The 27517-nt window shown below is 40.9% G+C and overlaps 1 long non-coding RNA gene across 1 annotated transcript; it reads right to left on the bottom strand.

The window, feature by feature from the left end:
- Nucleotides 1-27161, bottom strand: LOC138809493 (uncharacterized). The gene is made up of 5 exons (XR_011366873.1): nucleotides 25925-27161; nucleotides 16188-16375; nucleotides 14388-14446; nucleotides 13603-13682; nucleotides 1-255 (listed from the first exon to the last, which is right to left on the bottom strand). It is a non-coding gene; the product is annotated as an uncharacterized lncRNA (long non-coding RNA).
- Between the last annotated feature and the right edge of the window lie 356 nt (nucleotides 27162-27517).

Raw genomic sequence — 27517 nt, 5'->3', positions numbered from 1 at the left:
AATTCCTCCCTCCCCCAGGACTAAAATTCTTAAAATAAGCTTTTAATGGAAAAACCCAACCCGTTACATTAGGCATCAGAGTATGTCCAGACGATAGAAGACTTAAAGCAATCTTTAGCCATAACCCCTGCATTTGCCTTGCTCTCTTTGGAGAAGCCTTCTCATTTACTTGGCAATGTGGAGAAAGGAAACTTCTCACTCAAGGATGCAGTGGGAAAGTAGCTTGTGGCTGATTTGTTCAAACTCCTCCATCACCTGGGGATGGACAATCAACATTCAGAAAGTGGTCACCACTGCTCTGTTGGCTGAGGAGAGATACAAGTTAACCTTGGCAGGTTCCTAGTAATTAGCACACCTCATCAAGTTACAACAGTCTAGGTGAGATGGGAATATGGCTGACAGATTCTATGATACTAAAAGGTGAGACAATTTTATCAGACCTTGGTCTGACAAGGCTAAGATCTCAGAGAAATTCCCTTCCAGGAATGACTTAAATTATACAAGGAAAGAGGCATCACGGATATTCTGTAGTGGATGGGGTTAAATTGTTGAACCAGGGAGCGTTCTATTAACTGTTCTGAGCAAACCTGTGAGTTGCTTGTACTCAGCCAGACTTCAAAGAAAGGAAAGGAGGAAACAATGTACATGGATACTAAATACGCATTAAATCTGATGTATATCTTTGGGAAATATGGACTAAGAAAGGATTAATAGCAAAGGGGCAAGATTTAGTGCATAAAAACTAATTATCTATCTTTTAAAAAATTTATACTTCTGAGGAAATTGCAATAGTTCATATTCCAGGACATCACTGAGGGAATGCTCTTGAAGTCGGGGAAAATAATTTGGCTGATGAAGCCATTAAGAAGGTGGCACTTTATCTAGAGGTGCAAGTGCTACATCTTATCCTTGTACAATCCCTTCCCCTCCTACTTGTCTTCACCTCTCAGGAAGAGGATCCACTTGAGGAAATGGGCTTCTCCAAGAATCAAGAAGGAAAATGGCTATCCTCATGCGGGAAATAGTTCTAAACCTCCATCAGGGAGTCACTGGAGAGCACAAGCTATGCATGATAATAGTCTCAGAAAATATGCATGCCTAGGGATTTATACTCTTGCAAAACAGGTGGAAGAGAGAGGTTTAACCTGCAAAAAGGGTAATAAGCAGCCTTAGAGGGGACCATCTCAAGGAGGGGAAAACCCAGGCTTAAGGCCTTTCCAAATCATTCAAATTGATGGGCTCCCTTATCTGGACTTGCCTAATGGGTCCCCCCTTTTTTTTTTGTCAGTCATGGGGCTTGAACTATGGTCCTGGGAGCTGTCCCTCAGCTCTTCAGATCAAGGCGAGCGCTCTACCACTTGAGCTACAGCACCACTTCCGGTTTTCTGGTGGTTTATTGGAGATAGGAGTCTCTTGGTCTCTCCTGCCCGGGCTGGCTTTGAACTGCGGTCCTCAGATCTCAGCCTCCTGAGTAGCTAGGATTACAGGCGTGAGCCACCAGCGCCCGGCTGGGTCCCCTTTTATAAAACTGAAGATCAGTCCCTCCAAAATTGTGTGTTTAGTGTCTCCTCAGAGCTATCATCCCTCAAGGACACAAGGACTGCTGGCCCAGACCCCACCCTTTATGTTCCCAGCATACCAATACAAGATTGGAGATTATATCCTGATCAGGACATAGAAGGAAAAGAAACTTGAGCTTATCTAAAAGCGACCTTAGCAAGTGCTGCTCACTACTGAAAGGGCAAAGCACACTACAGAAAGGACTTGATGAAATTGGGTAAAGTCAGCGCCCAAGGGAAGGCAGTGGACTGCATCATCCCATCCTGAAGATGCCAAATGACTTTTTAAAAATGGACGTGGTGGTCTCTATTTCTCTTCCACCAGGAAAACTGCCTTATGACCATTAGCATTCCCAAGATCTCCCCTATAACTGTCCTGCCCAACACAATGCTTATAGTACTGTTCTTTGTTATAACTGGGGGAGAGAGAGATTTAAAACAGCATTCTCTCCAAGATTAGATTACGTATGAGTGTATGCATCCAAGAGGACAGTTATCCACTATGTGAAGCTTAGAGTGATATGGGATGGTCAACTAACAGTAATCAGTGGTGTAATAGGAATAAATATAGACTCTTGAGAAGCAATATACCCCTGGTCATGGTTATAGATTCCCACTCTTTGACTGAGGATCCCTCTGTGTTTAGGTGTTATGGGCTAAGAATTTCTCATCCTGGCATTCCTGATCCGATTGGAAAATTCTGTGTAGAATTAAGCCTTCTGATGTCCAAGTTCCAACATTGCCTCCTCGGCCTCAAGGCAATCATTTCTGAGGTAATTGTAAAAGGGGTAAAAGATTTAAGACAGGTCATAGCTGTGGATACTGGGTTTGGTGATAACAAATGCCTGGTTGGAATGGATAAAATGTTCTTTTCCCACTTTAAATAAAAGTGATTGTTGTACATGTGCAGCAGGTAGATCAAGAACTTAGAAGATCCACCTGTTTGAGGTGGATCAAAGATCCTGACAGTATGTCATGCATGATCACTCTTTTCCAAGACAAGGCATTTTGGGGCAACAAGTTGTAAAGGATAGTACCACTATCATTTCCCTGTGGTTTCTAATGTAAAGATGGCTCAATATAGAAGAATCAGTTAATGTAATACCATATTAACAGAATGGAGCAAAAAAAAATTACATGCTTACACAATTGCCATGGAAAAAAGCATTTAGCAATATTCAAAAACTTCTCGTGGCAAAAAGTCAATAAATTATAAATAAGATTTCCTCAACACAATAAAGGCCACATATGAAAACCCCACAGCTAAAATCAGACTCAATAGTGAAAGACTGAAGGTTTTTTCTAAAATCAAAAAAGAAGACAAGGATGCCCTTACTGCTACTTTTATTCTATACAGTTGTGGAAATCTTAGTCAGAGAAATTAGGCAAAAAGAGAAATATAGAAGGCCTTTAAATTGGAAAAGAGAGAGGAAGATTATCTTGGCTCAGAGGAGATAATCTGATTTATAGAAAACTAAAGATCCCCCAAAATAACATTAGAACTAGAAAACAGATTCAATAAAATTTCTGGATACAAGATCAACACAAATTTGTTCTATTTCTATGCGCACTAACAATAAACAATCTGAGGAAGAAATTAAGAGGATAATCCCTTTGTGATAGCATCAAAAGTACTTGGTATGAACTTAGCTAAGGAGGCAAAAGACTTTTAAAACCATAAAACTTTGCTAAAGAAAATTAAAAACACCACAGGGCTGGGAAGGTGGCTCAGGGGTAGAGTGTTTGCCTTGCATGCATGAGGCCCTGGGTTCGATTCCTCAGCACCACATAAGCAAAAAGAAAAAAGCCAGAAGTGGCGCTGTGGCTCAAGTGGTAGAGCGCTAGCCTTGAGCTGAAGAGCTGAGGGACAGCGCCCAGGCCCAGAGTCCAGGCCCCATGACCGGACCCAAAAAAAAAAAAAAAAAAAGAACATTAAAAACACCAGTAAATAGAAGGACATTCCATGTCTATGGAATAGAAAATTTAATGTGGTTAGGATTTTGACAATCCACAAAGTCCATATCAAAATAAAATCCCAATTTTTTTTTCATTTATAGAAAAATCCAGCAAAAACATACATGCTGTCGCAAAGGACATTGAAGAGCCAAAATGATCTTAAGCAACATCAACAAAGAAACAAAGTTAGAGGACCCACACATCCTGATTTCAAAACTTCACTACAAAGCTCCAATAATCAAAATAGTGTGGTGCTAGTATTAGGATATACAAATGGATTAACAGAATGTAAAAGTATTTTCAATAAATTGTGTGGAGAAATTGTATATCTGCATATGAAAAAATGAAGTTAGGCCCTTATCTTATACCATGTACAAAAATTAACTCAAGATGAGTTTGGGACCTTTACATGAGAGTTAAAACATAAAACTTCTTTAAAAAAATGGGAAATCATCACAAAGTTGGATTTGTCAATTATTTCTTAAATATGAGAGTATAACCACACATTTAAGAACAATGGATAAACTGGATAAATTTTTAAATTTCATACTTTTGTACATCAAAGAGTACAGTGAATAGACTGCAAAAAATATACAGGATGAAAGTATTTGCTAATCATAGATCTAATAAGAGATTAATGTTCTAAATATATAAAGAACTCCTACAATGTGACAACCAAAAACAACAACAAAAAAAAAACTAATATTGGGCAAACAGACATTTCCCCCAAAGAAGAATACAAATAGAAATTATCAATGAATATTAGAGAGGTTTAACATCAGTAAATACTATTGTCTGGATGTTTGTGTTGCCCCAAGCTCATAGGTTGAAACCATAATCCTCAAAGTCATGATATGAGGGGGTAGGGTCTTGGAGGAGGTGATTAGGTCACGCAAGTAGAGTTTTCCTAAGGCCCTTATAAAATAGGCCTGAGATGTGAGGACATAGGAGAAATTTGGTCTACAAGAAATTTGGTCCTTACCAGATAGATACTAAATAGGCTTGATTTGAACTTTACAGCCTTTATATCTAAGAAAGAAACTTGATGATTATAAGCAACATAGTTTATGTTCGTTTGTTTTTGTCAGTCATGAGGCTTGAACTCAGGGTCTGTCCCTAAGCTCTTTTGCTCAAGGCTAGCACTCTACCACTTTGAGCCACAGCTCCACTTCCATATGGTATTTTGTTATAGTAACTCAATGGACTAAAGACTAATTTTTAAAGAAATGCAGGGGGGTGGGAGGGGAAAAAAAAGAAATGCACACACAATAAGATACCAACTAATATCAATTAGGATGGCAAAGAAACAAAGAAACAAAGAAAGAAAGAGAAAGAGAGAGAAAGAGAAAGAGAAAGAAAGAAAGAAAGAAAGAAAGAAAGAAAGAAAGAAAGAAAGAAAGAAAGAAAGAAAGAAAAAGAGAAAGAAAGAAAAATGTGAATGTACATAATGCCACAGAACTGTTGTGCACTTCAAATGGCAATGCTGATTTGTGTATGTGTGTGTGTGTATGTGTGTGTGCACACATGAGTGCAAATACTGTGTCTTGAACTCAGGGCCTTACGTTCTGTCTGGCACTCACTCACACTCCCACCTCTATATTTTTCCTGGTTAATTGGACAAAAAAGTCTCTTGACTGTATCTGACTGGGCTGGCTATGAACCACGATCCTTAGATCTCAGTCTCCTGAATAGCTAGAATTTACCAATGTGAGCCACTGCCAGCTGGCAGAAAAGCTAATTTTATATGTATTTTACCAGAAATTTTTTAAGTTTAAATTTTGTTGATTTTAGTTCACATAGAATACAATTATAATAATTCAAGACATGATTTCAAATACTAAAACTTGGTAACTACATGTTGGTGGCTCATGCCAATAATCCTAGCTATTCAGGAAGGTGAGATCTGAGGATCACAGTTCAAACCCAGCTTAGGCAGGAAAGTCCATGAGACTCTTATCTCCAAATAACAACCAGAAAAATCAGAAGTGGAGTTGTGGCTTAAAGAATTAGAGTGCTATCCTTAAGCAATAGTTCAAGCTCCATGATGAAAAACAACATCAAATACCAAAAACCAACTCTGTTTCTTTTTTTTTCTTTTTTTTTTTGGGTCCGGTCATGGGGCCTGAACTCTGGGCCTGGCCGCTGTCCCTCAGCTCTTCAGCTCAAGGCTAGCGCTCTACCACTTGAGCCACAGCACCATTTCTGGCTTTTTACTTTTTGCTTATGTGGTGCTGAGGAATCGAACCCAGGGCCTCAGGCATGCAAGGCAAACACTGTACCACTAAGCCAACTTCCCAGCCCCCAACTCTGTTTCTTTAACAATTAGGAATAGCATCTTTTCAAAATACAAAGTAGCTCAAATACAATGGTTCTGCAAAGTCCAGTGAGAAGCAATGAAGTATTCAACCTTCATTATTGGATTGGATTATTTTCTAAGGGAAATTTATGACTTTCGGTTCTCCTTCTATATTCATGGACTACATGAGCTGGGTGCCATCTATCCAATCTTCTTTAATTATAATAACCTATAGTTGAGCTGAACTTCAAAGAGTGAGTAGAATTAGCCAAGTGACAAAAGATAGGAAATGGCATTCTCAGAAGTAGAAAGATTTTGTGCCAACACGTACGTGTGTGTGTGTGTGTGTGTGTGTGTGTGTGTGTGTGTGTGTGTGTGTGTGTGTGTGTGTGTGTGTGTGTGTGTGTGTGTGTGTGTGTGTGTGTGTGTGTGTGTGTGTGTGTGTGTGTGTGTGTGTGTGTGTGTGTGTGTGTGTGTGTGTGTGTGTGTGTGTGTATGGGAGAGGCAGGGCCCATCTTAGGAAATGAGAGATGTCTCCATGGGCTGAAGCAGTAGGTACATAGCATGGAGTGGTAGAGGCACTGAGCCAGTGAGAACAAGTTTTTACCTCTCTGCCCTTCCTTAAACAAGCTGCTTTTCCAATAATGATGTTACCTCTGGGCACCGTACATGCAACAAGGTATAGCAGAATCAGTAGTGGTAGAACCAGGTATTTGTAAGTCTCTCTGGTGTTAGGTAAGGAAAGTTCTGGCACCCAGGCCACTACTACTTTGTCCCAATTCAGCAGCAGGCATGACTAATCAATGACTTACTCTTATTTCTGAAAGCTACATACACTCTTGCATCCTTAACACAACACTAAGGCCTAAAGATCAGTGAGTCAGGATGGCATAGAGCTTTGCATGTGATGGCTGAACCAGGTTGAAAATGCAGCAAATAAAAGCATTACCCCTTGTCAGTACTAAGATGTGCATGGCTTAAAAGCTAGAATACATGTTTAGGCTGGGCTGAAGCTTGCATCTAACTTTTTCAAAATGACACTTTTAAATGGTGTCTACGTGCCAAAAACCGTATTTTGCTCCATATGCGATTCAATACTACAGTTGAGCAAAGCAAGCATGTTCATTCCTGTTGAATATGAGGTAAACGTGACACAAATATCTAAGCAATCAATCCAGCATAACAGTTAGAAAGAAACAGGTGAGAGTGCAGACCCTATGGTCTTCCTACCATAGCATATTGCCAATTCATTACATAATAGATATTATGCTAGCTTATTACATAATAGATATTACTCTTGTCTCATTTTGCACTTAGATTACACATGCCTGAGAAATCAACAAACTGCTCTACAAAACAAGGACACTCATAAAGTTATAAAAACAGAATTCCACATGTTGTTAAACACTATTGTATACATAAAACAACAAAAATCAGTATGAAAGCCACAGAAGGCTACTATTACCTATACTTGAGTCCATTTCATTTGGGTTCAGTGCCTGTCTATTCTCAGTGAGAATTCACTTTTAGGTGAAAAACATGGTTTCACTCTATGCCAAGTTGACCTTCCTGAAGTGCCTATCCTAAATTAGCTGTTTGTTGGACAATAATTGGGCCTGTCTTCAAGGGTTACTTTTAAAAACATGCTTTAATAGTGCACAATTGCTTTATAATACCTGCATTGAATTTTCAACTCCTAAAATATTAGGTATGTACTAACTACTAAAGAGGGGTGATTAATGTAACTTTTTCTAAACATTTGGATCACTATCCAAGTAGTATTAAAATTTCTATTTTATGTAAGTATGAACTCAAATAAATAAATGCACTTCTCAATCCTCTCTACTGCCTATTTTGAGTAAGTTAATTTGGATTTGTCAGGAATACAATGTAACCCATATTTTCCCCCTTAGGACTTCAAAACTGAGTATTACCCTCTGAACAGACCTATAGCTACAGATAAAATCCAGAAATCACTAAATACTCATTAGGGCTGATTGAAACACACCAATGAAGAATAAAGATTTAGTTTGTAGCAGAGGTGATAAATATTATATGACATTTAAGGAATCAAAAAGATTAATTGGGGGTCATTGGTTCACTTTAAAACAAACTTCAGTTAGAATGGTTTCCTCTCAGTGTTTCGGGCCATGCCACAGACAGGGAGAAAAAAAGGCTTGTATGTTAGTCTCAGCTCCATCTTTCTGATCCACATTGAATTGGATTCTGCTCAGTAAAACAGAGAGGAAAATATTTCCTTGCCTCCTACCTCTCAAATTGCAGAGCAAATGAGATAATGCATATAATGCACTCAGAAAGCTATAAACTGCCCTATGGAAGACAGAGTTATTTAGATCCTTGCAGAGGCTGTTAGCATTTACATCACATTAAAGAATGCCAGGACTTTATACATTCTGTTAATCCTGTAATAACTTGCCATTAGGCCCCCTTCTCTGTGTACCATGACACATTCTAAAGAATGTTTCAGCTTACAAGTTGAGAGAATAAGAACTACAAAAAAAAGCTGCTACATTTTATGTCTGTAAACCTAAATCTTATCTCTCCCCAATATCTGCGCGTGTGTGTGTGCACGCGTGCGCGCACACACACATACACACACACACACTCCTACACAAGGGATGTTTCCAAAAAAAATCAAACAAAAGCTGGGCGCTGGTTGCTCACGCCTGTAATCCTAGCTACTCAGGAGGCTGAGATCTGAGGATTGCTGTTCAAAGCCAGCCTGGGCAGGAAATTCCAAGAGACTTTTATCTCCAATAAACCACTAGAAAACCAGAAGTGGCACTGTGGCTCAAGTGGTAGAGCACTCGCCTTGAGCTGAAGAGTGCAGGGACAGCACTCAAGCCCAAAGTTCAAGCCCCACAACCGACCAAAAAAAAAAAAAAATCAAACCGTAGCCACGTGCTGGTGATTCACATCTGTAATCCTAGCTACTCAGGAGGTGGAGATCTGAGAATCACAGTTCCAATCCAGCCCAGGCAGGAAAGTCTAAGACTTTTGTCTCCAATTTACTACCAAAACGCCAGAAGTAGAGCTACATCTAAAGTGATAGAACACTAGCAAAAAAAACTCAGGGGCAGGGGCTGGGAAGGTGGCTCAGTGGTAGAGTGCTTGCCTTGCATGCCTGAGGCCCTGGGTTCGATTCCTCAGCACCACATTAAGCAAAAAGAAAAAAGCCGGAAGTGGCGCTGTGGCTCAAGTGGTAGAGCACTAGCCTTGAGCTGAAGAGCTGAGGGACAGTGCCCAGGCCCAGAGTTCAGGCCCCACGACCGGACCCAAAAAAACAAAACAAAACAAAACAAAACTCAGGGGCAGTGGTCAGGCTCTGAGTTCAAGCCCCAAGACCAGCACCAAAAAAATAAAAAATAAAAAATAAATAAAATTATAGCCAGGTGCTGTTGATTCATGTAATCATAGCTACTCAAGCAGCTGGGATCTGAGGAAAACAGTTTGAAGCCAGCCAAGAGTGAGGAATTTGTGAGAATCTAATCTCCAATGAACCAGCAAAAAGCCAGAAACAGGATGGCTCAAGTGGTAGAGTACCAAGCAGCCTTGAGTGAAAGTGTGACACCCCCAAGTTCAAACTATTTTTTTTAAATTAAGCCATATTTTAAATACATAACTATGTCATTTTACTGAGCATGCTGAGGTCAATCCTTTGGAAAGTGAATTATTATCCTTAATCTGTTGTGCAAACATGGATTTTTATACTCTGGTTTTACTTGAACCATTGATACTTTTGAACTGTGAGTAGGCCTCAGGAGTAACTTATTCCTTAGCTTCAGCTAATTCATTGCTGTTCTTGATGGATGACTGCTTGGGCAACAGCACCTAGTAACAAGAAGGCAGTGGATCAGGACTGTGTCAGGGGCGAGGCTGGATGACTCACTCGGGCTCAAACTCAGAAAAAAGGTTATCTCCCTTCAAATGAAAGGCATTCTTAGTCATAATCACCTAGTGTATTGTACTAATTCTAAATAACATGGTTTTCTTAACTACAAGTTCCAAGGGACAGATAATTTTTTTCTTACTGAGCATATATAATTTACCTGTGCAAAAGTACCCCTTGCAGTTTATAAATGCTACATAAACATGAATTCATAGAACAAAACATTCAGAGAGGAAAAAACAATGTGCACTTAGAGGTTTCTGTGCCTACTCCAAAGATTAGATAACATTCTATTATTAATAACTAATTATGCACTGAAAACATACCATGAAGGTTCGGCAATGCTGAGTCATCACTTTGGTAAATCAAACTCCATGAATATACATGAGTATCTTTGTATTGGGTCCTCTCTCTCCTCTGTATCTTCCTCTCTTCCAAAATAACTTAGCAGGATTTTCCCCTTTTCTTTTTTAAATAAGGTGTTGCTATATAGTCCAGGCTGGCCTTGACCTAGTCTCTGGAACTCTGGGATTGTAGACTTGTACCACCACTCCCAGTTTGTTAGCCTTCTCGCTAGAGAGTTGTCCCCTGATCTTTCAGCTTGGAAAACTAAGACACATACTGTTCTAAGAGTACTTGCAATTTGTTTCATTCAGGTATGGGAAGACCTGGAAATGACCATTTGGTTTTTGTTTCTAATGTCTTACAAATTTTTAATAACAAGAGGCATGGAATAACATACAGGGCCACATGAAAAGCATCAGGGATGATCAGCAGGCAGAGGGGGCAAAACATGATCAAGAACCTTGATAGTTGTTTCCACAGTAAAAATGGGACAAAGCAGTGTAAGAAGAGTCATGGCTGTCTAGTTAAAAATCTCTAGTGGGTCCTGCGGTCCCAGGGTGTGTGGTATTTGCCATGTGTTAATTATGCAGAACTGTGTCACATTGGGCTCAATAAAGTGCATTAGAGGAGGTAATTGGGGCTAAAGGCCTCTAATTGGTTGGTTTGTACATGAAAGGTAAACTCAAATTAGAAACAGCTAAATTTCCTAACTCTGGGAAGGGCACTTTCTAAAACCAGTAAGGTTCCAAGATGCCAAAGCATCAGAAATACAGAATGAAAAGACTTGATTAGTCAATATGCCCATGGAAGTCATGGATTGGACCCAAACACTTCCCCACACCCCTTACTTCACCTGACCCTGAATTTTCTCAGTAATATCCTAAGATTTTGGCAGCCATGGAAACTGAAGTTATGGGAATAAAATTTCACTATCTAAGTCTTTTTAATGAATAACCATAAAACCATCCCTTTGATAATACTGAAAAGTTCCTAATTAATGTGTTAAGTAGTGAACCTTAAGTTCAGCTATGAGTCTGAAAATGAAATTGACAGTAAATTAATAATACAAATCTTTGTCTTTTTTCATATGAAATCTGAAAGCAGGCAGTGCAGGACAGGTATGAAGCTATGCTCTAGCCATTCTTTAGATATTCCCAGCTCCTTTGAGCTCAGGCTGATCATCTCAACATTCCCCTTTGGTTCTCATAATCCAAAATGGAAGCAAACATGTTCCTGGTGGTAGGATGGAAAAGGAAACAAGAAATTACAAGAAGAAGGAGGAGAAGGAGGAGGAAGTGGAGGAGGAGGAGGAGGAAGGAGGAGGAGGAGGAGAAGGAAAAGGAGGAGGAGAGGGAGAGAAGGGTACATGCCAGCTGTCTTTAAAGACTGGGCAGAATTATCATGATACTCTATTCTTATCCTATTGGCCCGAACATAGCCACATTAATTATATAGATGCAAAATAGCCTGAAAAAAATGTAGCTGCTATTTAGCTCAACTAAAAATTAAAGATTTAGGAGACAATTAATAACATTCTGCTTTGAGTTTCTATATTCTGTTCTCTTCTATATCGGGTTCTCTTATGCCATCAGCAGCAGCAAAAGTAGTAAGCCAGACACTTTTCAAGCCAGAAATGTATCATCCATAACATTTGCTTTTACTACCCAAATTCAGGCCAAAACTAAGTCTCCCACCTCAATCTCAAATTATTTACTAAGTGGTTAAGTGGAACCTGCTACCTGGTCTACCATCTTCCAGTCTTACTGCTCTTCATCCCCCCCAATCCAACCCTCCATTCCAGATCATCCCCTTCCCCATAGCAGAAGCCACTTCCCAAAGTGTTCATCTCACCATGTCTCCTCCTGCCTAGAGCTCTGCAGTGGTTCCCCATGGCCTGTAGTATAGTCCAAAGGTGCTGGAAAGGCATAGGAGGTCCTCCATGATATACAGCCCTTGGCTCTTTTTCTCCTATCTCCTATAAACCCTTCTCCCCGTTCCCATAAACCCACGGTGTGGAGACATATATGTGCATACTGTATTATTTGGAATGCTCCTTTCTGGCCTTCCCAGAACTTTTCTAGCTCCTGTCACCTTTGAAGACCATCCACCTTTGGGAAATATTTCTTGACCCCCACCCCACTTCACTTCTGGTACTAGATGGGCACTGTTTCTTTGGTGCTAAGCCAGACTTGGGTGTACCATCTGCTCCCGTATGGTGAAGTGATGGGTTTATACACTTATCCATTATGTGGGGTTCTGGTTATTTCTTTGCAGAACTAGTACTAACTATATTTGCCAAATAACAGGTCCTCAATAAGTATCTACTATATAAACAAAAATTTCCCCCAGTGCCTCTGAACCTGGCACTCCCACAGCACATCAACATGCCTACCCTCTGTCTCTTTGCCCTTAAGTAGCAGTTGGCAGATGTTACTGGCTACAATGACAACTGTGAACTGGGCTATGCACTACTTGGCCAGTAGTCTGGCCCTAGAGACAGCTATTTGAATGCATATTCATGTGCTTGCAAGTGCTTTTTGTAAAATAAGCAGGTCAGAAGCCAGTTTCAACCAAATAGTGCTAGGTCAAATTATGACCCTGTGGATGAAATAATAAGTCTTACTTTTTGCAGTGTAGCTGGATGGTGACTCTATCCTAGAAGGTATCATTGTGAAGACACCTTCTCACCAAAATTTGCGCTATTTGCTGATAAGATTCCAATTCTAGCCTGGCGCCCGTGGCTCAGGCCTGTAATCTTAGGAGGCTGAGATCTGAGGATTGCTGTCTGAAGCCAGCCTGGGAAGGAAAGGCCATGAGACTCTTATCTTTAATAAACTACTCAGAAAAAGCCAGAAGCTCTTATCTTTAATAAACTACTCAGAAAAAGCCAGAAGTGGCACTATGGTTCAAGTGGCAGAGTGCTAACCTTGAGCATCAAAGCTCAGGGAAAGAGTTCAAACCCCAGGACTGGTCAAAAATAAATAAATAAAAAAAATCAACACATTCTACCCCATCAGTAACCTAGTTTCACATGTTTTCCAATCATACAGTGTCAGTGACACTATAGTTTATTTATTTTTGGTGTTAGATATTGAACCCTGGGCGTTGATTGTGATAAGCAAATGCTCTAAAATTGAGCTACACACCTAATCCCTAGAATTTTTAGGGTAAGTAGACTGAAGTTACTTATATGGTATGTTAAAACGTTAAGACCATCAGATCTACCTCTCCTCCTAGGGCCTGGCTACTAAGTGATACAAATAATTTTCTCTGGATTCTGTAGTAGAGATCCAGATCCACATCCTGGCTTTGCCCTTTTCTAGCTTTGCAATACTGGGCAAATTACTTAACTGTTTTATGTCCCCATTTCTTTATAAATTGAGGGCTACTATACCAGAGTGACTTGATTGTGAAAATTAAATGAGATAATCTAAGTAAAATAGCATGAAGACTGATCCTGATTAAGTGTTGCACAAATGTTCATTATTAATTTTATTATAACTAAGAATGGAATCAGTATCACGAAACCAGATCACCTTGGCTTGACCCCTGGCTCCACCATTTCATAGCTATATGTTCTTGAGAAAGTTACTTCTCTGTGTCTCAGTTATTGCATCTATAAGACAGAGGAAATACTAGGTTAGTGTGAGGAATAAACAAGGCAAGGTATGTGACAAACTTGATAAAGCAATAATTCAGCAAATACAGTATATAATACAGTCTTCTAATTGGTGCTCTTTCCAATGGTGCCTTTGAATAGTATACAAGAGATCTGGGTAGTGATAGTATAGCTGTAGTTAGGATTAGAGTTAATAATGGCTGTGTTAGAAAGCAATAGCACTATTACTTTTCAGGAGTTAATAGCTTACAATATACTGTGTATTTACTTTGTGCTGGCATATAAACTTGAGTGGAAGCTTTTTTCTTACTTACCTCTTATCTCTCCCTGCCTCCCCAAAAGCTCTCCTAGTTCTCCCCAACAGACTGACACTGAACCTAGCCAAGGTCAAATCATGTCCTTTTGCTTTACTGCCTGGCACACTTAATAAATACTTGTTGCAGACATAAAGTATAACAAGGCTTCCGTGATGTATGACCTAAGGGATTGTATATAATGCACATGCTGCTCCTAGAATAACATTCTCCCTAACTTTAGCTGAGCTAAATCTCCCTACGAAGAAGGCACCACATCTGCCTCTATTAGTGTCTGTCTCTTTAACAGATCGATTTCATTCCCTTTGAGTGGATAGCCAGGAGAAGGATTGCTAGCTACAGAAAACCAGAGAAAGTGGCGCTGTGGCTCAAGTGGTAGAGCACTAGCCTTGAGCTGAAGAGCTCAGGGACAGCATCCAGGCCCAGAGTTCAAGCCCCACGACCAACCTAAAAAAAAAGTCAGAAAACCAGAGATTATTAAGTCTGTATTTTCCATGAGATCTTCAGACATTTTTTCTATCTCTCCAGGAGTACCTTTGGTATAATTCTGCCAAATATCAGCTGGAGTCTGACAATATTGTCACATATTTATTGTACAACCCCCACCTACCAGCTACTTTTCTAAAAACCATGTCTTTTAGTCTTCAAATATATATTTATATAGTTGACTTCCTCCCATAAAATAACTTTGAGCTTTGCCGGGCGCTGGTGGCTCACGCCTGTAATCCTAGCTACTCAGGAGGCTGAGATCTGAGGATCACGGTTCAAAGCCAGCCCGGGCAGGAGAGACTGTGAGACTCCTATCTCCAATAAACCACAAGAAAACCGGAAGTGGCGCTGTAGCTCAAGTGGTAGAGCGCTCGCCTTGAGCTGAAGAGCTGAGGGACAGCGCCCAGGCCCAGAGTTCAAGTCCCACTACCGACCAAAAAAAAAAAAAAAAAAATAACTTTGAGCTTTACTCCAAGCACATTTACAAGTTGATATTAAACAGTTTTTCATATGTTTGTTTCAAAGGATATGATGGATGAATAAAAATGCTAAAATTTTAAAATACAAAAATTCTAAATATCTATCCTGTAATACTATCACAGTAATTTGAAATCAACAATTATCCATTTAAACATACCTGAACAAGCTTTTAGCCATTACAAATTTTTTAGTCAATTTTTTCCTCAAATCTTTGAGTCATACTCCTTTTCCTGTATTATTTTTGTTGTTGGTATTGTTCTGAGTTTGGGGGGGTTGTATGTTTGTTTTTTTGCAGTATTGGGGATTGAACTCAGGGCTTCTCATATGCTCTATCACTTCAGCCATTCCCCCAATCATTTTGTTTTGTATTTTGTTGAGCTGGACTGGCCTCACATTTCTAATCCTTTTGTTTTTAGGTCCAGAGCATCTGTGATTACAGGTGTGTGCCTCCATGCCTGGCTCCTTACCCAATTTTGTAAGATATATTTTATGGTTACTGTAGAGGTGATGTACAGAGAGGTTACAGCTATATGTCAGGAAATGAGTACATTTCTTTTTGAGCCATGTCACCTCTTCCCTTGCTCTCTCCCAGTTTCTACCCAATTTTTATCATGATTTGGTTGTCTATGTTTAAGGGCTTTTATTTATTGTCTTTAACTGTACAAAGAGGTTTTAATTCAACATGTCAGTTTATGAACACAATACATATTGATCAATGTCACCTCTTTCATAATTCTCTCCCACCTCCCCCAACCCCATCCAATCCCTCATTTCCCTAGTTTTAGTTTTACATGTTTACATTGAATATTACGACCTCTTTTCCCATCTTTCCTCTCTCCATTTGTCTATCCCTCTCCTTCTGCCCTTACTTGCCCCCACCTCCTCACCCACTGAACACAAGTTCCAGCTTTCTGGTATTCATTTTATTAAATTGTAATTTCATTGTTCAAAGGAGTTACGCCACTGGAAATTCTCCCTTGCATATAGTTAATACATTGTGCATATATGCATATGGTCCTGTATATATTTACATATATATTTATAATTTAGACTGAACTTCCACATATGAGAACATGCATCCTTTGTCTTTCTGACCCTGACTTACTTCACTTAATTTCCCTGCAAATGATGCAATATAATTCTTCCTGATAGATATGTAAAATTCTAGCTTTAAGAACTGTTGACAGAAAAGTTGAGGAAACATATTTGAACCCCATACAAAGTCTTCCTCTGCCTTCTATGTGGGCATGCTTCAGTCTTCAGACCTTGACCTTCACGACACTAGTCCACGCCACCACACTATTGTTTCAACAGAGAGGAATGCTGACATCAGGAGAAGCCAAAGGAAAGTCTTCTTCTTTTGACTGCTGTCGTTGCAGGCTGGAAGCTTTCCAAACAAGGATCAACCTAAAAAAGAAATGTTGGGAGAGAAATGCGTGCTTTAACTCAATCCCACAGAGGAAAATTTTGGAAAGCACCTATATGGAAGGGTGTGGTTATCTCAACTTCATATCAGACATCAAAGGAGCCAATATCATTGCAAAAAATCGAAATTAACTCTCAAAGTTAAGATACTTACACACAGGCACACATGCATGTGCATATGTACACATATTAGGACCCACAAACTGACCCATGCATTCAAATATTCCTTTAATAGCCACTACATGCCTGGCTGGGGTGTTAGATTATAGCAACAGATTACCCACAAATGGACTGACCCACCCTCCTTGAGCTTAGAATTGAAGCCAATGTGGCCAGTGTTCCAAGCATTGTGCTATAGTATATTTCTAATACATTCTACCTCTGAAACTAAAGTCTCTTGATTAGGATTGGGGCAGCATTCTCCTACAGCATTCTGGTTTTCTAGTCAAACAAACATTGCAGGATAAATTACTCATAATCCATTATATGGTGAAGTGCTTCAAATTATTTTAAACTCAAGTAGAATTCAATTTTTCAGCTTTTGTGGGGGTGCATTAAATCCTGCTTAGCTGTTCCCATCATGGCTTCACAGCCCAAGCCGGTTGCGCTATTCTTGGATCCCCAGCTATGAGGTGGCGGCACCTAACAAACCAGTTCTGAATGGCCTTTGGAAAGCTGTATCGGTTGTCTTTCCTCTTCCTCAACATCACACACACACACACACACACACACACACACACACACACACACTCAGAAGACTGAAAAAACTGAAGGCTTATTTTCCATAATACTTCAGTCCATGATAGTCACTTCAATATAAATATTGACTCATTAGAAAACAGTAGCCATCTGGAAGTATAGATTCAGAAATAAAGCATAAGCCAGGCACTGGTGGCTCATATCTATAATCCTAGCTACTCAGGGGGCAGAGATTTGAGGATCACTGTTAGAAGCTAGTTAGGGAAGAAAAGTCTGTAAGACTCTTACAGCATCTTGAATTAACCACAATCACTACTTCTATTCTGGAAGTAGAGCTATAGTTCAGGTACTAGAACACTAGCCTTGAACAAAAAAGCCAAACAAGAGCATGAAGCCCTGAGTTCAAGCCTAGTATCTTCATAAAGCCAGGGAGGAAGGGAGGGAAGGAAAAGGGGAGGGAAAGAGGGAAGGAGGGAAGGAGAGAAGGAAGGAAGGAAGGAAGGAAGGAAGGAAGGAAGGAAGGAAGGAAGGAAGGAAGGAAGGAAGGAAGGAAGGAAGGGAAAGGAAAGGAAAGGAGGGAGGAAGGGAGGGAGGGAGGGACAATGAAAGATCCTATCTATAGACAGCAGCTCACCTTTGGTGCTGTGCTGTGGCACAGCCTTGTCCTCAGGGTGAATCTATTTGACAGCCTGCAGCCCAAACAGGAAAAGGATTCTACAGAGGCTCTAATTAAGGTACAACTTCGACCAGTGAAGACCAACTGAGGTCCAGAAAAGTCTGTGACAGACACCTGCACAACTCTCCTACCTCTTCCTCCAAGGTACACTCATAGTATCTCCAGGTACTATCTCTTTCCAGCCCCAAGCTTGGGGCGTGTGCAAATGAACTGAACCTTGAAGCAAAGACACAGGGTGACTTTTAACTTTGATTAGCAGCTTTTCAAAAATAATCTCCTCTTCCTGTTTTGTCCTCTGGCAAGAGCTCCCCTTCCTTAATTTGATCACAAGTGGTTTCCTTTAAAAGGTCTATTCAACTTTCAGAAAACCCACAAGAACAAACTGGGAAATTTCACACACCACAGAAAATTGGGTACAAAGATCCTAGTAAATGTCATTGTTCTCTCCTCCATCCTCTCCACCATCAAAAAGTCAGAGAGAAAGAATCTGAAATCTGAAATCTTACAACTCTTTTGAACCAGTCAGCTCTTGTTCAAAGGGGGAGGAGAAGGACAGGAAGCAATAGCACCAGAAGGAAGGTTAATTACTCATCCCTTCCCCAAGCCAAAAAAAAAAAAAAGGTAATTTACAGATTAAACACCAGGAAATGTAAGCCTTGGAACCACTGGAACCAGACCTGGCTCTGACTCCCTGCTTTGCCTCTTCTCATGTGACAGGGACATTTTACTTGTCATTCCTCAGTTTTAATCATAAAATGGTGGTATGAGGACAATATGTTGCATTTAGTAAATGCTAAAATGCAATACTGATGGATAGGGTCTTGCCTGAGCCCATTTTCTATTGCTATAACAAACTCCCTGAGACTAGGTAGACTATAAACAAAAGAAGCTAATTTGGACTCCGTTCTGGAGGTGGAAAGTCCAAGAATATGGCCCCTGGCTCAGCCCAGCTTCTGGTGAGGGGCCTGAGCTACATGACATGGCAGAAAAGTGCAAGGGAAAAAGGTTTGTGCAAGAGAAATGCATGTGCAAGAGAGAGTTGGGGCTGGCCTGCCTTATAACCACCTACTCTCACAGTAATAAACCCAGGTCTGAGGGACCTAATTCACTCCCTCAAGACTTATTCCAGTCTCAAGGTAATTAACCCAATCTTTGGAGACAGACATTAATCCATTCATGAAGTCTAGTGCCCAGTGACCTAATCGCTATCACCAGGCCTTACCTCCTAAAGATCTAGTCACCACTAAATACCATTACACTGAGGAGAAGCAAGCTTCTAGAGCTCAAACCATGGAGGTGCAAACCATATCCAAACCACAGCAGCTTCTAACAACAATGCAATAGCAGGTAACTATATTGACAATTTACCATGTTCAAGGCACTAAGCAAGCATTTTAATCTGCATAACAATTCTAGAAGCTGCATACTATCACTTTGCTCCTAGGACTAGCAGGCTAAGGAAAACAGCTGCCTAATTATCAAGATACTAAGTCTATTCTTGAACCCAAACTACCTGGCTTTAAGCAGTGCCACCCAGAAGTAATATTGGAAAAGTTCTAAATTCATGCTGTGCAACATGTGGCCATTCGCCATGTGTGCTGGCCTTGAACTCCTGTGCTCAAACAATCTTTCTGCTCCAGCCTTCCAAGTGCCCACACTGCTGAGTGACACCACACCAGGCTTTACTGAACACTAGATTGAATGGTGCAACAAAGGAAGTGCATTTTTAATTTTCATTTAAAGAACTCAGTTTCAAAGGTCACATATGGTTCATTTGCTATGATTTCACACAACCCATCTTAGGAGATTACATTGTTAACCACTAAAGAGTAAGGCATCTAGGTTGGGCGCTAGTGGCTCCTAGCTACTCAGGAGGCTGAGATCTGAGGATCATGGTTCAAAGCCAGCCTGGACAGGAAAGTCCGTGAGACTCTTTTCTCCAATAAACCACTCAGAAAACTGAAAGTGGCTCAGTGGTAGAGCACTAGCCTTGAGCTGAAGAGCTGAGGGACAGCGTTCAGGCCCAGAGTTCAAGCCTCATGACAAAAAAAAAAAAAAAAAAAAAAGAGTAGGGCAACTATCTGGGTGCCAGTGGTTCCTAGCTACTCAGAAGGCTAAGATTTGAGGTTCAGAGTTCAAAGATAGTCTGGACAGAAAAATGTATGAGACTATGATCTCTAATTAACCAGCAGAAACTGTGGTTCTGTGCTACCCTTCAAGATAAAAGCTAAGAGATAGGGCCCAGGCCCTGAGTTCAATACAGTATCACACACACACACACACACACAAAGATTAAGGCACCCAACTTGATAAGAGATGATAAGAGATAATAATAAAGTAATAAAGTTGAGTGACTTATTTATCCATATGATTTTAATGTGGAAAATGTAATGTTATTTTCTAATTGACTTTCACCTAGGTAACAAAGTGTTTTTTTTGAGGGGGGGGGGGTAATCAGTCCTGGGGCTTGAATCCAGGGCCTGGGTATTGTCCTTGAACTTTTATGCTCAAAGCTAATGCTCTACCACTTGAACCACAGCTCCATATCTGGCTCACCTGCCTGCCTAGGCTGGCTTCCAACCATGATCCTCAGATTTCAGCCACCTATGTTGCTAGAATTACAGGCATGAGCTACGGGTGCCAGTGTGGCATACTTCTTTCAAACATAACCAAAAATATATTTTTAAGTGAAAGTTCCTCTCTCTACCCTGCTACTCCTACTTTATCCCCTTCAAACCCTAACTCACACCTTCTGTTTCCTGAGTACATCACTGTACACAGAGGGATCAAATCTCATTATTTTTCTAGTTTTATCTTTACCGTAAACTACATCTCATTCACCTTCCAGGTTGATTGTTCAAGAATCTCTATCACTCTTGCTGCTTATTTCCGTGTATGGCTGTCTCTTAATTTTATTTAACTGATCTGCTACTGATAGACATCTAGATTGGTTCTAAACTTTGACCTTTAAAGACAATACTGTAGGACAAGGAATGTGCCTTAGTGGTAGAGTGCTTGCCTATCATGCATGAGATACTACTACAATTATTGTCCCATCACCACTGAAGTCTTGCAGGCTTGCAAAGCTGGTCCCTATGAGTGGTTGAGCAGAAGCAGTTGCTAGCCACACAAGAGAAATCTGCCCCATCTCTTCTTTGCTAATAGATAGCATTTACTTAGTATAGTGTCCAACCACCTTCTTAGGACTCAGATTCCAGTCTTGATTGGTCTAGATCTTCTTGTTCCCCCCTGGCAGTGATTGGTTAAAATATGGACATCCAACTCAATTCTGTGCAATGAGAATTAGCAAAAAAAAAAAAAAAAAAAAAAAAAAAAAAGGCTGCAGGGCTTGAAGCAACAGGAGGCACAAGGACATTCTGTGAGGACATCATGCTATTGAAGATCTCAGTATGAGAAAGAGGCAAAAAACTGAGGATGACCAAAAGGGGGTGATGGAATGAGCTCCAATCCTTAATACACTACTGAGTGATTGGGTTAACCCTGGAGCCTTCTCAACTCTAGGTTTCTTGGAATGCTGGTTTTTCTTCCAGCTATCTGATATTAGGATTATATGAGTCAGAGCCAAGAGTACCCTAAGCAGTAAAAATGAGATTCCTGGTTTGAAGAGTATGCACACATTTTAATCTGGCAGGTATACCCTAAAGCTACTTCCATTTGCCTTTCTCCTAGCATACTGCAGAAGGGGGCTCTTGAGGACTTGAGTATGTCTTCTGTGCTCTTAACTGGAAGCTTTACTGCTATGTTAGGCGAAGTATATTTTGCACAGCTCTCCTATCGGTGTTCCCTGCCTGCTGATGCACACAGATGATACTGAATTAAATATAAACCAAGAGGACTAGCTGGACTAAAAATGGAGATCTGCCAGAGCTATGCTTCCTAACCTTTTTCATATCACATTGCACATAGAAAGTGATAACATTTTAGGGCATTTGCAGTAAATGATCAAAGCTACTCAAGGCCTCTAGTTACCTTAGCTCCTGCCTTGATCTCTCTTGAGAATGAAGATCAGATTTTGGGTCCCTCATGAAACCCACTAATGGAATACTGTTTGTGATACTACTTGCTATAAAATGGTTTCTCTTGTCATTGACTCGAAACAAATTTTCCTCACATTTGAGTATTTTTGATATTATATTTTGATATTATGGCAGATCTTACAACCGTGGATGAAATGTCATCCAGGGAGCATGATATCATTTGATGCTTCCCACCGATGAAGACATCTAGTCCCATATCTTTTGTTAGCCCCTTCTGGTTAGGTCACAAATCTCTCCTCCCCTCCCCCTCAGTCAGTTGTTGCTGAAAAGGCAGTTATTGTTAGACAAATTCTGGAGAATTTCTGGAGATGAAGGGTAGGGATCACTGCACAAGAAGCAGTGTGTATTTCCTGTTTACATGCCACTGTAATGTGTACATTTCAGTTAAGTTTTATGGTATGTATATTTTACCACAATTAAGAGGCGGGAGGGGGAGGAGGGCCCAGTGTCAAACTTTGCAGGGGTATCAGAGGCTTGGATGTGAGACAACAGTGGACTTGCCCTCAATGTGTGTCCTGATGTATATCGGGGTAAAAATGCTACCATGGGAAATGGGGATTCTGAGATTAACTCATATATGAACTCATACAGGTCTCCTTTTGGTATAGACACAGGAGTGACAGGTCATCAAAACAACAAATCTAGCTATTCCTAGTTTGATCCCTGACTTTGGCTATAGCAGCTGGGCGGGCTTCTGGCCTGCAAGCAATGGCAGGAAAGTGGAGGGCCAGAGGAGAGAAGATATAAGGCATTTACTCCCCTGGCTGCCTCCCTGCCCAGCTGTGGGTGGCCACTGCTCCCTGTGGGAACTTGGGCAGCTATCCCATATAGCTTGGGCTCCTGGGGCCTTTCTCTTTTCCCCTCAAGAGGACACAGTGGTAACAGCATCCCATGCATGCTAGCACCAAAATGCTTCAAATCTTCCTTCTTGGTGTCAATCTTATTAACCCCTTCTGTCTTTTTTGTACTATTTCTTCCACCAAACTGTTTTCAACCCCATGTGCCATACAAGCTTGAGTATACTCTGGCAATAGCTGATCTGTTAGATTAGATGAACAAGATCTAATTTTCAATCCTTCATAAAGGGTTAGAGATATTTCTGCTATTACATTTCTGGAACTAACTTGGGATTGTAGTCGAACAAGTTTAATATTTGGAAATATGATACACAGTACAGCTGTGCACCAATCCTTTTTCCAGGGTTAGTACTGACAGCAAAATGTAAGGGCCTCAGAACAGACAGCTCCATGCCAATGGGTCTTCCCGCCCTCCACTCTAAACCCCCCTATGAGTTCCATCCTGTCTCCCTGGTGCTTCCCTAACAGTTTACTAACTGGTTATTCTGTTTGCAGACAACTTTATCTCCTCTGCTGCTAGAATGTTTTCTGCAACAACAGTACTGATTATCCAATTTCCCTACTTAAGACCTTCCTTTGTGGGCTGGTTCAAGTGGTAAGAGCACCCAAGTAACAAGCATGAAGTCTCAAGTTCAAAGCCCAGTATTGACGCTCCCCTTTCCTCACATGTGGTATTCCCATGGCTTTCAGGATAAAAATATAACACATAAGGCCTGCCTTGTTTTCTCCCGCTCAACTCCAGAGCTTCATTTCCTGCAGCTCATCCAATACACATCTTTCATGCCTCATGTACACTTATTAATTACAAGTATAGTATTGCTTTTTTTCCATGAATCTGCCTGTTGTTCCTTTGAACTAGAATGCTCTTCCCTCCCTTAATTCAGGTTCCTCCTATTGAGACTTCAAGATTTGCTCCATTATCACCTCCTCTGAGAAGCCTTCCTGGATATCCCAGGTTGATCCAATAGCATCACACTAAAACAACTAGTAGCTAGGATCTCACATAGTAGGAACTTAGGGTGTTGGAATGTATTAGTAAAACTTATTTTTCTTCTTCTATAGCTTCTCTTGTATTTTAGCTGTTCGGATACTTTTTAAAGAAACTATTCTTTTTCTTAGTATTCAATTCCTCTTACTGGCAAAAGTGGCCTATCAATTCAAATAATCCCCAGTAGTGCTGGACACCAACCTACCATGCTACAGACAGACAAGATTTGTATTGAGCCAAGCCCTTGCACACTGAGTACTTTTGATTTTGAGCCTAGACTTCCAGGCTTTATATTGCTATCATTAGGCACCTAAAGCATGGTATGGCTTCTCAGAAAACAAGACCCTGACCTGAACTGTCTGGTTTGTACGTTGCTTCAGCCATTGATGAAGGCCTTAAGCAAGTTAATTTCTTTGAGCCTCAGTTTCCTTACCTGTAAAATAGGAATCTTCACAGTACTAAACTCCTAGAATGTCATAATGTATGATACTTAGAACATTCTGAGCAAAAACAGTTAGTTTTTACTAGTTTCTTCCAACCCCTATGAACATGAGAAAAGGGCATAGCTAAAAAACAAGGCAAAGAAGCCATCTCAGGACTAAGTATGCCTTTTTTCCTTTCATAAAGTCTCTGCTGGATCACTTAATGAATTCACAGATCAAAATCACAAGTCTCACATTGCGTAACATTGCCAGGGGTCTGCTAAGGACAGTCTTCCCTCCGCTGACTTCTAGGGGTTTGGGTTTTCTGTGCTGGTACTGGGACTTGAACCTAAGGTCTAGGTGCTGTTCCTGAGTTTTTCCAATCAAGGCAGTACTCTACCACTTGAGTGACAACTCCGCTTCTGGCTTTTTGGTGGTTAATTGGAGGGAAGAGTCTCATGCACCCTCCTTCCCAGGCTGGCTTGCAATCCTCAGATCTCAGCCTTCTGAATAGCTAGGATTACAGGCATGAGCCACTGGTTCTGCCTTTTCTCTCTCCCTACTCAGTGTTAGTAAGGTTTCCTGTGTCTGTAGTGATTATCCTGTGAAAGCTTCCTGTATGTACTGCCCACATGAATAAGGACATTTCCATTCATGTAACTAGAGAGAAGCTTAGGAGGAAACAAGTGCTACAAAGTCCATCTCATGTGGACTTACTGGAATCCTGGGCTCCTAAGAAACACACTATCCACCCTATTCCCCACTACGTAGAGAATCTTTTAGAGCATTTGAAGTTTTCTTTAGAGCATTTATTCTTTGAAATACAAGATGTCTTAAAATCCTAGATCTGTACTGCTAGAAGCCATGGCTGGGCATTATATATAGATGAGGAAGCAGCGGCCCCATGACATAGTGGCCCAGATCCCGCCTCTTCACCCACGATCTCCTACTACCCTGCCTCCTCACGTCTCCCAACCTTTGCATTTGAAAATAAAAATGTTTTCTCAAAGAAGTGAAATGATTGCCAATGCTTAGTGACACATAGTCGGGCTTCAGTTGTCAGTTTATTCCAGCCAAATGTCTAAAATAATGACAGGAAAGGTATGCTGCTAGTGAGAGGGTTTTAGTTCCGTGATGTGGATGGAAACACAATTCTCTGCTCTCCCTTCTCCACCAGGCCATGCTTACTACCTTTTCTGACTGTGTGGTTTACATTTGTATTGATTATCTCTAGTAGAATAACCTCCCGGACTGGGATTTGAACCCATCTGTTTTCCACTACATGCTTAGCATCCAGAATAACAGCTGATGTCCAGAAAATGAAAATATACTGTGTTCAATGGCTGAAGTCCCTGAGACAATGCCAGCTTCACTGCAGTACCCCTAGACTGTCCACTTTCCTCGATCCTACTCCTGGCATTCATAGCACCAGAGGAAAGCACAGCCTTCCTGGCTGCTTAGTCCTTTTAGCTCACTCATGGCCCCAGGCAGAAGTCAAAGCAAAAAGTTTTCTGAACAAATCATTTAAGCATAAAGTCAAACCAGAAGGAACCATGTCAGGGATTCTAAGCATTACCCTTCCACAGAAGTAAAATCCTGACCTAATCCTTTGCAATCTTGTGCCCTCAAAGAGACATATGCATTCTCTTTGGTGTAGTTGGTTTAAGTTTCATAGTACAGTTTCTGCAGAACATCCTGTGCACACATTCATACACAAAAATTAGGAAAGTAAATCCTCCTCACCAGTAAGCATATCTTATATCCCAAGTGAACACGAGAAATCCCTAAATTCAAAACACTTTATTTTACTGTACAGGCACGATTCACCTACCTTTTAGGTAAAGGTTTGAGGAAATGAAGCCACTGTCACTGATGGAAAGGTAGAAGAATGGATGGTAACCACACAAAGACCACACTAGCTACTTGAAGGTCAACACAGCAGCCTGTGAAAAGCATCCAGGAAGTCTTCCCATTGGGCAATCTTCTCAAACAGTTCAATACCTTTCCCCACTGATCCTTCCACCTCCACCACTTTTCATTCATAGATACAGCGGCTGGAGTACCCTTAAGTAAAAAGAGTTTTGTTCGTTTGCTTTAAAACAATTACTTCCAGAAACACAACCAGGTGATCCCAATGCTTCCACACATGTCACCAATGATACCAGCAGGTCCTCCCTGCACCAGTCAAGAACTTGGGAACAGATGTCATTAGCTTATTACCCTGTGCCTAAGAATGGTACCCAGCAGGCACTGCACCCTGTCAGTAAGTAAGTGCCTGTTAGTAAGAGGCTCTTGTAATTCCTTGGAGCAATCAACATCCTGTCAAAAGCTTAGAAAACCAAAATAGAGCAATGTTCATGGAGCAGTACTAGAGTTAGGTACCAGTCAATGGCCACTGCAGAGTGGGGTATTGACAAGAACATATCAACCACACCCCACACTCCATTAGTCCAAAAGAGCAGTTGCACCACGTAAAGTTTAAACACCATTGGCTAGATGACTGGCAAAATGCTTTCTTGAAAAAAGTGCTTCTTCTCCATTAATAAAACTCACCTGAAAGAGAAAAGTGAACTGGACCCAAATCAGAAACTGAATTGTGAAGAAACTCCGACCTCTCAGGCTCTCATTTACCTGGGCAGGTCACTTGCTTAAAGGAGTATTATCCATGGCTTTGGGATAAATCCATTTCCTTCTTTAAAGGTTCAGGGTTTAAACTCCTGTGAGGTGAGGTGAGGCGTGAAAGATCAACATGCCCATTGATAAAACTCTCTTGTCCTTACACATTAAGTGAAGCCAGTCTGTTGGGTAATTTTTAAAATAACCTTGAAACCCCCTTTTCTCTTTTAAATACGAAGAAAAGGACATCTCTGCAGTCAGGAGTCCAAGATAGATGAAGAGATTGATGGGGGGAGGGTCTCTCCTATGTGTGGTTTAATCTACTGGCTTCAAAGGAGTTGGTTAACATTTCCCAGCACTTGGACCCCTCTTGCTTCGCTCCTCCCCCAAAGGAAAGGCGCAACGACGTGGCCACCAGGGCCACCCAGCCTGGCGTCCGGAGCCCCTGCGGAGGCGGCGACCGCAGCCTCTAGAGACAAAGTTCTGTAGTGCACTGACTTCTATCATACTCAGAGTCGGAGTGTCTCAGAACTTTGCCTCAAAAGACCAAACGGGCTTTCTTCCTCCAGAAGCGTCCTCCTGCAGGTGTGTTCACCCCAACTCCAGCAAAGACAAAGAATAACTCGTTAGAAGCCCATTTAGCCCAGAATGCGACCGATAATGGAACGGATCATTAATTATGGAAAGTTACTACCGCAGTCGGCGGTAGTAAATACAAACGGTGTACGAACCACCCCCCCATGACAAATTCTGGTTGCAATGTCACAGCAAGCGGGTGGCTGGCATCCCCTCCCCTCCCCTCCTTCCT

The sequence above is a fragment of the Dipodomys merriami genome, unplaced genomic scaffold (genome assembly GCF_024711535.1).
Source record: "Dipodomys merriami isolate MVZ:Mamm:240054 unplaced genomic scaffold, mDipMer1.0.p SCAF_5, whole genome shotgun sequence".
Lineage (NCBI taxonomy): Eukaryota > Metazoa > Chordata > Mammalia > Rodentia > Heteromyidae > Dipodomys > Dipodomys merriami.
This window is presented reverse-complemented; position numbering and strand designations above follow the sequence as displayed.